General features: G+C 41.9%; 1 protein-coding gene across 4 annotated transcripts in view; it reads right to left on the reverse strand.

Moving 5' to 3' along the window:
* Large1 (LARGE xylosyl- and glucuronyltransferase 1) overlaps positions 1–13573 on the reverse strand; it is a 459671-nt gene that overhangs the window by 285476 nt on the left and 160622 nt on the right. The gene's annotated exons all lie outside the window — the stretch shown is intronic.

Genomic DNA, 13573 nt, shown 5'->3' on the forward strand with positions numbered 1-13573 from the left:
TTTTCACCTGACTGAGTACTGGTGAGCCACAGGCTATTCTGAGGGCAACAAGGCTGCATAGGTCTAATGCTGGAGTCTTCAGAAGTCAGCAACCAAAATAGAGGAGGACACAGAAAACATGACCACCTACACTGAAACTGGGCAAGTTATTCAATACTTTTGAGCCTCACTTAACCTGTAACCAAGTGTCTCCCTTAGAAGGATTTTTAGAAGGTGTTTTTTGTTTGTTTGTTTTAGTTTTTGGGTTTTTTTTGTTTTTTTGTTTTTGTTTTGTTTTGTTTTTTGAAATGCTCTTTAGAGTAATGACTCTGGCCAAGGTGAAAAGAACACTTATTGAAATAGTGGCAATAGTCTTAAATTAAGATACAGGATTTCGTTAAGATTCTATTGCTTATCAGTAGTCAAAGTTCATGTATCCAATTATTTAATATGGTAATAAATGCACCTCTTGTTGGTAAAATACGGTATTATCATTTTCAGCTTATAAGGACAAAGCAATGTTCACAGACCTAAGAAAAGTCATTTGAGCTATTGTATCCTGGTGAAGGAAATGGCCTCCCTTGTTATGGTGCTGTACCAGACCTGGGCAGCAAAACCAGAGATACAGAGAACCAATATGGGATCACCTGGATGACCACCACCTGGCCATCAAGATCTAGAGAGAACCTTTCCACTTTTTGTATATAAAATCCAAGCTAAACTCTCTGATAGAAACCATATCACAATCCCCAGGCCTCCATCACATCCAGATTAAATGACTACAGTATAACAGTACTTCCTACAATGCTTCAGTATACCAAAAGTCTGAGGTATCATGAAACTGAATATATTTTCCTCTACAGGGAAGAACAAACTCATTTGAAACAAGTGACACCTATGGTTTCTGACTCAAAAAGTTATGTGCATGGGACAAAGTCTTATAGCATGAATAAATTTAAGGGGCAAAAATGGGCTCACCTGTGTTAATAGTTTTAGAATTTGTGAGGCTGTGTGGATATAACCAGGGAGGTCTGCTGATTGCTACCTGTCTGTCCGGTATTATTATTTTGATTTTGCAAAGTTGAGCTCAACCTAAATGTCCAGGACTAAGTAATATTCATTGACTCTATATATTCCCAAGGCATCTACAATGTGACAGTCAGTATTCTGTGCCTTACCCTCAAAGAACTGAAACCTCAATAGAAGAAAGAGAGTCATAGTTTGCAGTGAGATAAAACAATAGGAAAGAAAACAATGTGCTATCAAAGCATGCCAGAGCACCCAGTCAGCCTGGTCTTACAGGTTAAGGAAGGGCAAACATCAGATCAGGAACTGGGCAGACATATTCCAACAGAAAAAAAAAAAAACAAAACAGTGCATTCAAATGCTGGGGCAGGGCCAAGTTGTCCTAGGACACCAAAGAGAACACACAGAGGTACCACGGAATAGTCTTCAATTTCCAGAGCTACAGAATTTCCAGCAGATTCAGAAATCCTCAGGATCTTTTGAACACTGCCCCCCCAAATAGCTTAAGGATAATAGTGGCTTCAGTATGTTATGCACTGACTGCTTCCAAGGACATGTCATTATGAAGCTGTATTTTCAAGGCTTGCTAGCAAAAAATTCAGTAACTGTATGGAAATCACTGTCTAGTATGACCCAGCTTCAAGAAAAAGTGCAGTTCCCAACAGCCTTATCCATCCATCCCCTCATCAAATATCCATGAACCTGTAAGATAAAGTAAGAGCACCCCCTTCAATTGTCATATTCTTCTTTTCCTGTAGAAGGTGTAATAACATAAACTTTTGATGGGAAGAGAAGTTGGTCATGAAAAACCAAATACTCAGATACCAAACGTGTTCAGAAAACAACAACAAAACACGTGGCTCGATGGCTGGAACACAGAGGAAGTAGAGCTTACAGCGAACACACAGACATGACATAAGTGTGGATTCAGATGTGAGGGACATCACAGACGGTCTGCAAAGGCATGAAAGAGCACGAACTTCATCTTGAAGTCAGAGGGAGCAACAGGAGGGTTTAGATTGCCTTCTTGCAAGAAATATAATATCACCTGAGATCTGCTAGACTTTCCTTTAAGAGTGGCTGCATCTCTTAACTTGTCACAGTGATATGCATTATGCTGTACTTATGGATTTTTTTTGTCAACTTGAAACACGCTAAAGTCACTTGGAAGAGAGACAATCCATAAGAGAGGCCTATAGAAAAGTCAGCTGGGCACTTTAATTGATTAGTGATACATGTGGAAGGGCCAAACCCAATGTGAGCAGTGCCACTTATGAGCAGGGAGGTGTTCTTAAGTTATATAAAAAAGCAGGCTGAGCAATCCATAAGGAGCAAGGCAGTAAGGAGCCTTCCTCTGTGGCCTCTGCTCAGCTCCTGTCCCTAGAGCCCTGCCTTATGTTCCTGTCAGACTTTCCCCAATGATAGTGGGTGACCTGGTAGTTGTAAGATGAAATAAAACCTTTCCACCCCAAATTGCTTTTGGTTATAGTGTCTTATCACAGCAATTGAAACCAGTTAGGTAGTGGATCATTACCAATATCCCAGTCACCTTTGGTCTTACAGAAAAACTAAGAAGAGAAACATTATAAAGGCAGTTCATAATAAATTCACAGGAGACAAACACAAGCATTTAGCTTACAACTTGTGAAAGTAAATGGTAAGGTAGCCAGTCCACAAACAGCACCCATTCCTGCACCCCCTGCAGAACTACAGCATTAAAAGTTGTAGCATGGAAATTTCAACTTTATGCAAACCATCCATCTCATTCCTCATTTCTACCAGGAGAAAGCTCTCCCGGGGCAACATGGCACATAGACTCTCTAGATCCATCTCATTCCTACCTTCATAAAAAGATGACTGACAAATCCAGTTAGCAACCCATTTAAAGAACCTGGGCAGGCGCTGCTTGTTCTAGCTCCCTGATATCTCAAGGAATTGTCTGTCTGGAAACAAGCATCTCACAGCCCTTGTTTAAGCAACCTTAAAGTTGCTTAGTCTAATTTGGGTGAGGAAATGAGTCTTCATCATGGCTTAAGACAGAAAGTATCTTTCTGCATGAGTATCTCTTGGTCTATTCTTGTCCCAGACATGGAACACAAAGATATTCATGACATGTCCTTGAAACCTCATCAAATAAGCTTAGGAAGAGAAATGTTGGTAAAACACAAATCAATATTTTGTGCACTTCTATGAAGAAGCTATCAGATACAGGGTATTATCAATGATGATATGGATGATACTTTATGTTGTATTTTATAGTTCACTATGAGCATCAGTTGTCTGATTCATTATTTGGTGGTAAGTATGAAGTGCCCCCCCAGCTGATAAGTCCAGCTCCCATGCACTGGTAAGACAACAGTAACCTCCCCAGTTTTCCCAATGTGCTACAGCTAATGTTTCCCCAACTCTCAGTTTTCTGTCTGCTCAATCACCTCTCACATCACTTGCAACCTTCACATTCCCAATAGAATAGCCACATTTTACTGCTGCAGCTTGTGTTCTTGCTTCGATTTTCCAAGTGATCTCTTGGCATTCATTTATCATAAATTTTAATTGTTATAAAATACATGTAGTTTACTACCTTAACCATTTAAAATACAGTTTCGGGTCACTAAAAAGGCTATCTTCAGAGCATTTTTTGATTCTACAAAACTGTTCTCTCCTTCTGCTGGCCTTGGGCAATCACCACTCTACTTTCTGTCTCTCTGATATTGATTACTCTAGAAACTCCGTGTAAGTGAAATCTTGCTTTAGTCCTTTTTTGCTAGCTAAACTGATTAAAGTCTCAGGTCATCTCAATTCTTTCTCCACTTAGTACATTCTCTTTAAAATGCCAATTCACCATTGCACCCTGTCCACGGAAAGTCCTTCATTTGCTTGAGCTAATCAAAGACAATTGCATACACATGTCAAGGTTATGTAAAGTGCCAATATCACATGTCCACGTACAGCAAACAGTCCTATCCACACATCTATTACCTGCTCTTTGCATGTATTATCCCCAGGGTAAGGGTCACACTTCCAGAATCTCTGCTTGATCCATTTCTACTCAGCCTTCAGAAGCAGATCCTAACAAGTCCTTATGAGGTCTCAACATATGGCACATGTGGTAACCAATGATGACACGCCAGCTCTTATGGCAGTATGGGCTGCTCTTTTGTGGAATTCAATCAGAGTAAAGTGAAAATCTAATTGCATGTTCACAACGCCTCTCTTTTCCTTTACATATCATAATTTCCAGGAAGAGTCAAGAGTACATATTTTTGAGTTCTCATCTCTCTAAAGCACTAAACAGACTTAGGAGTACAGGAGGACTTCAGGAAGAACTTTCGTTCCTTTGTTTAGAGCTGACCACAAGAGTGGAACAAGACCCAGAGTGGCTCTGGAAAGGCGTGTTGAGTAAGTGAGGTTTGATCTCAGAACAAGAATGAAGGAAGGGGTAAAAATGGAAGGCACAGAATATCCAAGAAGGAAGTCCACAGCAGAAAATTCCTAAGGGCGCACAGATGTTGCAATAGTTGAAAGACTAAAAAACACTGTAAAAAAAAACAACAAAAGGAAGACTTGTGTGTAAGACACTAAGTTAACATGGAGGGAGGGCAGGAAGTGAAAGCTCACCAAACGCTCCAATTCAGGGAAATTATATTATAAGTTCCACCAGTGGAATAATCTGTAAATTCCTAGGACCATTTCTCAATGCTGGAAATATGCATAGGACCATGGCTTTCTGCAGTAGAAAATCCCTTGAATTCTGAGGGTAGAGAACAAGAACAAAATAAACTAATGTAATCAGCCCTGACTGATACTGGAAGAAAGAAGTTTGAAGTCAGTGGGAGATACAAGCCAGCTGCCAGAGGAGCAAGACGTGCTAGAGAACAGGTAAGGCCATGAAGCCACATGGCAAATTGTAGATTAACAGAAATGGATTGATGTAAGTTTTAAGAGCTAGTTAGTAATAAACCTGAGCTATAGACCAATCATTATGTAATTAATATAAGCTTTTGTGTGATTATTTGAGATCACTGTTTGGGAAAAAGGAAAAGCTCTGCCTACGTTTACAATAAAGGACTAAATACTAAATAGTCTGGACTCTGGTAGGCTACATAATCTGTTAGCTCATCAACTGAGAGCACATCCGTGATAGAATTCTGCTCCAGTAAAACCTCTTTTGAAAGTCTATGGAGAGGAAACTTTGATCTAAAAGCTATGTCTGTCTTATCATATCTGTCAAAGCAATAATCTACAACTTGGTTCTCACACTGGAAGAATGCTTTGCAATGTTTCCCTATGCTTAATTTTTACAAATTCTTACTCTGTCATATAAATCTCACTTATTCTCATTTAACAAAAGAAAGTGCAACACTAAGCTTTTAAACATTCACACAGATCTGGGCAGTTGTTTCAGAAACAGATTCTGAATACCCAGAAGACAGGATCTTACCATTTAGGGGCTTTTGCCAATGTCTGAGGGTCCTGTATTGAAGGGTGGAGAAACAATTGCTTTACTAATAGACCACGTAGAAAGATATATGATCTTTGAGTTGAAAAATCTTGAAATATGAGTTAGTCTGTGTCTGTGGGTATAAGAACAGAAACTGGATCAAAATGGTCCAAGGGAAAAGGGAGGTTGACCATGAACACAAACAAACTGCATATGAGCAGAAGATAGGGCAAGGGGAATAAAGGTGTTGTTAGTCAAGGGCAATTCTGTCTCCGTGTTCTCCTTTGTCCATTTATTCACCCTTTCCCTTCACCTCACTCCCGTCAGCTCCCCTTGGCTGTTCTCCTTACTCACAGGTCCCTACAGCATGGCATCTCCAGATGACACCAGTCACAGCAGCACCACTGCCCTGAGTGCAGCTTAGCTCTAAGTTGCCTCTCCAACTTTCTGAGATGAGGAGGCCACTGGATCATCAGCCACTGGATAACTCTGCCAGGCACAGGTCAAAGGTACACTGTCCAACTAATCATGAACAAGAATGGAGAAAGCCTATCTTATCAAATACATATAGCACATTGCAGGCCTCTGAATACTAGCCAGTGCTCTGAGTGGTGGGCCACAACTTATGATGTCCAGTGAAAAGCAAACACATTCTGGGATCTGCAACTCTGGTGTAAAGACTGGCCAGATCCAAAGTGCAGAAGGCCAAATTGAATACAGAATGAATTAGCTAAAAAGGCACCTTAGGAAGGATGTATTTGTGCAGTTCAACAAGAATCAGAAGGACCTGAGAGAGTTCAAAGGAGGATAATAAAAATATTCACACAGATTAGGAATTCAATATGTTACACATAAATACACAGTGGGACGCTCTTACTTGATGTAAGGAGGTATTATTTTGACAGCTGTAGAAAGCTGCTTTGAATTTCTCCTAAAGGCAGCATGGCAAAAAACAAGGACAAGGACGGAACCTTTGATCTGAAGAAGTGGGTCATCAGTTCTGATAGCAGCTATCCGTGTACACACTGAAACACCTCAGTCAACACAGAAAGCATCATGTCCCCAACGTGTACATGAAAAGCATGTTGCAAATGGAGATACCAGGAAAGAAAGCCTCTATTCCCTCTGTCCAAGTGATCCGTAAGCGATAAGAAGAAAAAACAGCTTCAAATTATTTTTAGCACTCACAGTAGAGTCAGCTAATTCTCCCTGTGCTACAGCCTCTGGCCGACCCAGAACTCCCCCAGTTTCTTAATGACATGCTGCAATCTAAGGACACTGTGGTTGATTCTCGATGATGGGCTCCCAAATCTGAACAAAAGAGGAACATCTATAACAACACCACCACCACATGGCCAGGGCGACCTTTCAAAGGCACAGGTGACACCACATACACAGCTGCTTTACTTGCTTGTACTCTTATGGCAGAACTGAATCTGAGAACCACACCAGTGTGTAATGTCAAGGATTCTTAGTCCTCAGTGCACATTAGCATCATGTTTAGAGTATTGCATAACTATACACCAGTCCGTTATCCCCCAAATTCTGATTCATCAGATTGAGATTGCGACCCCCAAATCAGCCATCTGCAGAATTTCACAGATGGCTTTTTACATAATCAGTTTTCAGAGCAAGCCATTTAGGACGAAGACCCTAACACAGATAAGTAGCACCTAAGTAAGGAGAGTGGTACTCTCCATTGCCCAAGAGCAAGGCTGAAAACCACATAATGATTTGGACTCATAGCCCAAAAGAGCTCAGATGGAGCTGAATGCCACCATCACTAGGATTTTGGAAGAGAGGCATGACACTTCAGTACTCTAAAACAGAAACATGGATAAAAAGTCTTGAGGTTCTAAATGCTGAACCCCTTGAGCCCTATCTCAGAAGGGACTTTTACTCCAATGTTCACTTTGAATGTGACAGAACTTGTCAAATAATTCTTTTATGCATCTGACCTCACTCACATCCTCCATGGCTTATTACCCTCCCACTTCACAAAAAGGGACACCTCCAGGAACACTTGGCACCAAACAAACCCCATGACTACCTATTTTTCTCCAGAGCATAAACCAGCACCTGACGCGATGTTTCGCTGTAACTATCATACTCATTAAAACACAAGCTACCTGAGATCACAATGTCTGTATCACTGCTTCATCTCTGTTGTCTACAAAGTGTCAGGTAGAAAGGACTCAAGCATTCACATTTTCCCATCTTGTACACGCCAGCCCCTTTGCAGGACATAACTGAAAGTGCCAAACTATGTCACCTCTGAATTTCTATATCAGGATTCTTACCTCTGGCCCATAAGAGCCCAACATATAGTGGAAATAGGGTTCCTGAGGGTGTACTTAATTAAGAGGAAGGCCCAAATCTAACAAATATGATAGTCTCCTAAAAATAAGTATGCACCCTTCCCTCACCCATAGTCAGGCACACATTTGTGCACAAATGAGCAGCACTAATTGCAGTCAAGAGTTATTAACAGCAGCAATGGCATCAAAAGGAGCCATGATGCTGGCAAGGAGACTTGCTGGAGGCACTAGGGGAAATTGAAGGAACATAGTGGAAGTTGCATAAGATCAATATCCATTCTATAAACCTATGAGACATTCAAACAATACAAAATAGTATTTCTAAAAGGAAGGCATTTAGATGGGGGAAACCAGGAGACCAGAGGAAAGCTTCCATAACACAAGGAACGAGGGGAAGCCAGGAGAGGTGCCTCGAGTAGGCCTTTGCTAGAGCCTAAGCAGGCACCATAACTTGTTCAAACCTAGACTTCAGATTTCTGGCCTCCACCAGCAGCAGGAGACAGCAAGGTACTATCAATGACACCACTCAGTCTTTGATCCTTGGTTGTGACAGCTGCAGCAAACCAATAAACAGGGGTTTCAAACTAAGGCAATCACACACAAGGACACGAAACTAATTCGTCACATATAATCTTCCCCCTCCTCCAAAGCATGGGGTCATAACTAAGATGGGCTCGAAAGAGGGCAAGAGCCAAAGGCGGTAAAGGACAAGGAAACTGTGCTCTGGGCATGGCAGGGCAGTTGTACATAGAAACTCAGGCCAGCTGTGACAACACACACAAGATCCGTATAAGCCCCAAACAGACCGACCCTAGCATGAAGAGGAGAGAGCTAGGTACAAAATCCCACCTCTAGTTGCAGAGATACAGGTCACTGATAGCTACTGAGAGAGGGGTAGTCAATGTTCCCTAAGAAAAAGAGCCCTTTGTATCGATGGCCCCTGGCAAGCCAGCTATGCTCCAGGGCAAAGCCACACACCCAAGAATATTTGGGTAACACAGACTGGTCTTCACAGATTTTGTTTTACAAAGTTGAGTGGGTAGGGAAGGGGGGCGGGTCTGGGAAGAGTTGGTGAAGAAGAAGAATATGATCAGAACATACAAAATTCTCAAAATAACTAACACATATATCTTAGGTTCCCAGTAAGTTCATAATCCAGTAAGATAACTGAGCTCCAGGGTTATCACTTAGATAAAAACAGAAAAGCAACTGTGCTTATAATAAACTAATCAGCAATGTTTTGCTTAGGTCTTCAATCAGGGTAGGGTACCTTGGCAACACACATACTTTTAATATTTTAAAATTTATATATTTAATCATGTGTATGTATTTGTGTATATGTGAGTGGGTGTGAACACATGAGTGTAAGTGTCCATGGAGGACAGTAAGGAAAGCTGGATATGATGGAGTTAGAGTTACAGTTTGAGCTGCTTGACATGGGGTTCTACAAACCAAACTTGGGCTGACACTCTCAACCATCGAGTCGTCTATAGAGCCACTCAAGGAGACCTCTGGTGTACAGACCTACACACATCTATACAGCTCAGTCCTTATCTTCACTTCTAGGGACTGGATATAAGCAGACATCACTCCATCCATAACAAACTTTCAGAAAAATCACGAGAGCGATCTCAACCACAGTACTGTACTCTGGGCTTCCCTCCAACAGACTGCTGGCTTTTAGAAAGAGGAAAGTGTGTCTTTGAGTGTGAAAGAATACAGCTTGCCCCTGGGATTAGCAGGATTCCTTTCACTACATTCTTGAGACACTACTCAGAAGGTGAGTCATTATTTCAACTCAGACAGCTTCTCAAAATACTGAGAGAGAGAGAGAGAGAGAGAGAGAGAGAGAGAGAGAGAGAGAGAGAGAGAGAGAGAGAGAGAGAGAGAGAGAGACAGAGACAGAGACAGAGACAGAGACAGAGAGAGAAGGGGACAGGGGCGTGTTGGAAATGTCATTTGCATTTTCTGCAGAAATAAAATCAAAGCATTCTTTGTATGAAGTGTTGACACTTGAAACCCAGAGCATAAAATCAGCTGGAGGAGGCTGTGAAGACACAGCCAGATTTCTTAATTTTGCCACCCCCTTTCTTGTTAATTTAAAAATATCACAGGGTTTTAATTCCACTCAATTTAATGTACTATACCTGCCAGCTCCAACACACTTCATTATTTATACTGCTGAAAAAGCACTTAAAAATCAAATGGCATAATTTTTTTCTCATACATGTTTAAGGTAGATTTGTATCTAAAGCTGTCAAAAAGCTGTGGTAAGCAGTTGCTCTCTGAATATTATATTTAGCAAGCTGTCAACACCTCAACCCACCCCCAAAAAGCAAATCCTTATAAGGGATAAAATGAATGGGTCATTAGGTATTTGTGTGGGAAGCTATTAAAATGGGAGTTGAAATCTTAATTCACACCCTCAGTTCTCAGGAGTCAGAGGTCCAAGGCCAGATTATCAGGGTCTGAATGCTACATCTGCTGCTTGTCAGCTTTGTGTTGCAGTCTTAACAAACATTTTAGGTCTTACCACCCTCCTATTAAATGGGAATAACAACACTGTTTTTATATTGGTGTGGGCGATGACTAATCCAGACAGCATGTATAAAGCTTCTAAAATACTGCCTGGAATACTTAAACACTTGTTAGAATAAGCATTTCCAACATTGATAATAATTACCACCATTTGTACTATAATAACAACTGTCAGTACTTCTCTCTATATTAGCATAATTTGGCTATCCAGATCGCCCCCAAATTTATTTGACATTGTTACCTCTCAAATGTAAATGCCTGTGGGGTTTCCAGTATTTTCTAATGTTTGCTAATTTGAAGTTTCCACTTTGGTAGTAATATTTTCAGGTGCAATTCTATTAGTGTATATTAATTGTATGATGGGGTTTCACCGTGACATTTCCACTTGTGCATGTAAAATTCTGAGAATTTTCCTCCCTTCCCTCAAGCATATTCAAGGCCTTTGCACCAACATCTGTCAGTGGAACCCAGTGCCACCCAGTCTACTTTGACCATGCTTTGGTAGGTTTGCTGCCCATGACCTTAAGCATTTCAGACTAGTGAAAAGAGGTCAGAGCAAGGCTAAATAAGCACATAACTCAGCCAAGGCTAAGCATCTGGAAGTAAGTGCAGAGACTGGGCACTGCCTCCTTGGATGTAAGAAAAGTAGGAAAGGTAAACCATGCTACAGGTGGTGACCATTCTAGACCCAAGGGCACATTGATACATCCTTTGCCAATGCTGGGAGGCTAACATTCCATTACCAGACCTTGTAAAACATTCATGATTTAAAATCTGTGGGGTATTTGCTATATTCATATATCAAACCATATATGTTTTAAATTTTATTTTTAATGATTTTAACATTATTGAACTGCTAGAAAGTGATCAGTGGTCAGGGACCTAGCCAATGCCTGTGGCCTGTCCTCATCTTCCCTCTAATAGCATGTGCTCCTGCCTACCACCCAGGCATTTCTTCCTCAACTCTTGAGTTCCCACAATAAGCTCTTTGCTTCACTGTGAAGTCTCCCTGAATCCCTGACAAGCAGAGAGTATCTGCTCCTGACTGGCTCTGCTGCTCTTCCATTTTGACAAAGATCTCTTAGTATAAAATCCTATCTGTTTATTTATGAAGAACGAGTACGCTGTAACCAGGACATATGTATCTTTAAAGGGTCAGGCTTCCAACAACTAACACACTACCACAAAGCATCCACTAGAATTCAGTCTAAAACTATGCTGTGGTGAGACTCTGCATTGGCAGCAAGGTGGAGGTGCTGACAATGGGCCTTTGTATCAGTGCCACAGCAAGCCTAGGAACACCCATGCTCACCTTCAACTCAGCAGCACACACAAAGTATACTGTGCTTGGTAACAGAAATGATGCAGATGTAGATGTCCTTTCGAGAATCTACTCCTTCCTCTGCTCAAGTTCCTGTTGCCAAAATGTTGACAAGTTTATAGGGAACACAAGAGAACCAGATGCAATTATCAAGGCCAAAGAGCACACAAGCATCCTGAATACAAGCAGCTTTATGGGGAATACTCTCATCTAATGTTCCTGTTGGGGGCTGAATAATGGGTCTGACCAAATGCTCACATAGTTTTTAAAGATTATTTTTTATTTTATGTGTAGGCACGTGTACCTGCATGCACATATATGCATTATATACACGCCTGGTGCCTGTGGAGTCCAGCCCGGAAACCCACGTGTTCTATATCCGTCATATCCTGGCATCTGCAGGCCACCAAATATCAGTCAGAGAACAAGTTTAGAGAGAAGAAAATCCTGTTGTGAGATACTTGTACACTGTGTGCAAGCAAATGTATTTGCACTGACTGGTGTAATAAAATGCTGAAAGTTAGTGGCTAGGGCAGGAGGTACAGTCAGGATGACTGTGGGGACACCAGACCTTGTTCAGAGACCCACTTCCCCATCAGCCTGGGAGTAGGCAGCTGTAAGACAATGTTTACTAAAAACAATACAATGCCCAGGGCAATAAGTTCCTGAAAAGGGCTGGCCCACAGGAACCCCCTCTTCTGACACACCCAGATCAGTTTTTGGTGTCAGAGCAGAACCAGCCAGGGGAGAGGAGAGAGCAGAAGCTTTACTGGAGGGAGCCTTTCTTGGGAAGTTTTCTTGAGCCTTTTTGGGGCCTGCTTAAAGTTTTCTTTACACGGTTGAACGAGTCTCTGTGTTGTTAATCCCCGACACCCTCCGCACATTCTCGGACACAGGCTGTGGCAGATGACTGGGAAGAGGAGAAAAATGTAGGCATGGGGGAGATGCCAAGGGACACAGAGAGGAAACAAAAGATGCAAGACGGAAGAGAGGTAACACCAAGTGATGTTAGAATGTAGATTAAGATAAATGGGTTAATTTCTGTTGTTAAGAGCTAGTTAGTGTTGGGCCCTAGCCCCCATGTGGTCTCTGAGCTGTTTGTCATCCTGTTTTCTAGTCCTGGCTTACTGCCCACCCCCACCCCCCATTGCCCCACTCTGCATCTAGCAGAGGAAAACACCATTTCTTCCACCTGGGGCTTTTCCACTGCCCTGTATACAAGCCTGCTCCCTCTCTTTAAGAGACAGAGAACTCTTAGCACTCGCAATAAAGACACACAGATGTGGCACACACACGTACATGCATTCTCCTGGCAATAAAGGTGGCAGATGCATTCTCTGGCACAGACGGTTAGACATCTTGTCTTTCATTTCCCGATACCTCAAACTTGTTCGTGGCACACACGCCACAAGGTAGAACCAAGCCTAACCTATGGGCCAAGGTTTCATAATTAATAAAAAGGTTCCAGGTCATTATTTGGGAGCAGGCTGGCAGGACAGAAAAAGACTCATTAAAAAATCCTGGGGAGACATCCTAAGGACTTTTTCTGTAAGAATGAAACTAGGGTTTCATTAATTTTCTGGGTAATGGTGCTGACTTAAAAGAGGATAACTCATTCATGGGTGCCTACAACTCCATGAGGAACTTCTGAAGTTCAGGTGATATTCACCAGTGGTCTCTGTGCAAATAATGTTGGTTCCTCAGTACTGAATCTGAGGGGGAAAAAAGCATGGTGAAGCAAAACAACCCTAAGAGGCCAGGAACGGCAAACACTGCAGTATGGAATCCCACCGTCTTTCCTCCAGGACTCCTTTCTCCCGCTGCCCCAGTGCCATCTGCCCTGAACTTCTGATTTCATTTCTTCAAGGTTCTGGATGACACCTCCTGGTGCTCATGAAATTCTCATTTTGAGGACTACCTGGCCAACTACAGAGGAAGGAGGGAAGCCTA

Source organism: Mesocricetus auratus, unplaced genomic scaffold (assembly GCF_017639785.1).
Source record: "Mesocricetus auratus isolate SY011 unplaced genomic scaffold, BCM_Maur_2.0 Super-Scaffold_100041, whole genome shotgun sequence".
Lineage (NCBI taxonomy): Eukaryota > Metazoa > Chordata > Mammalia > Rodentia > Cricetidae > Mesocricetus > Mesocricetus auratus.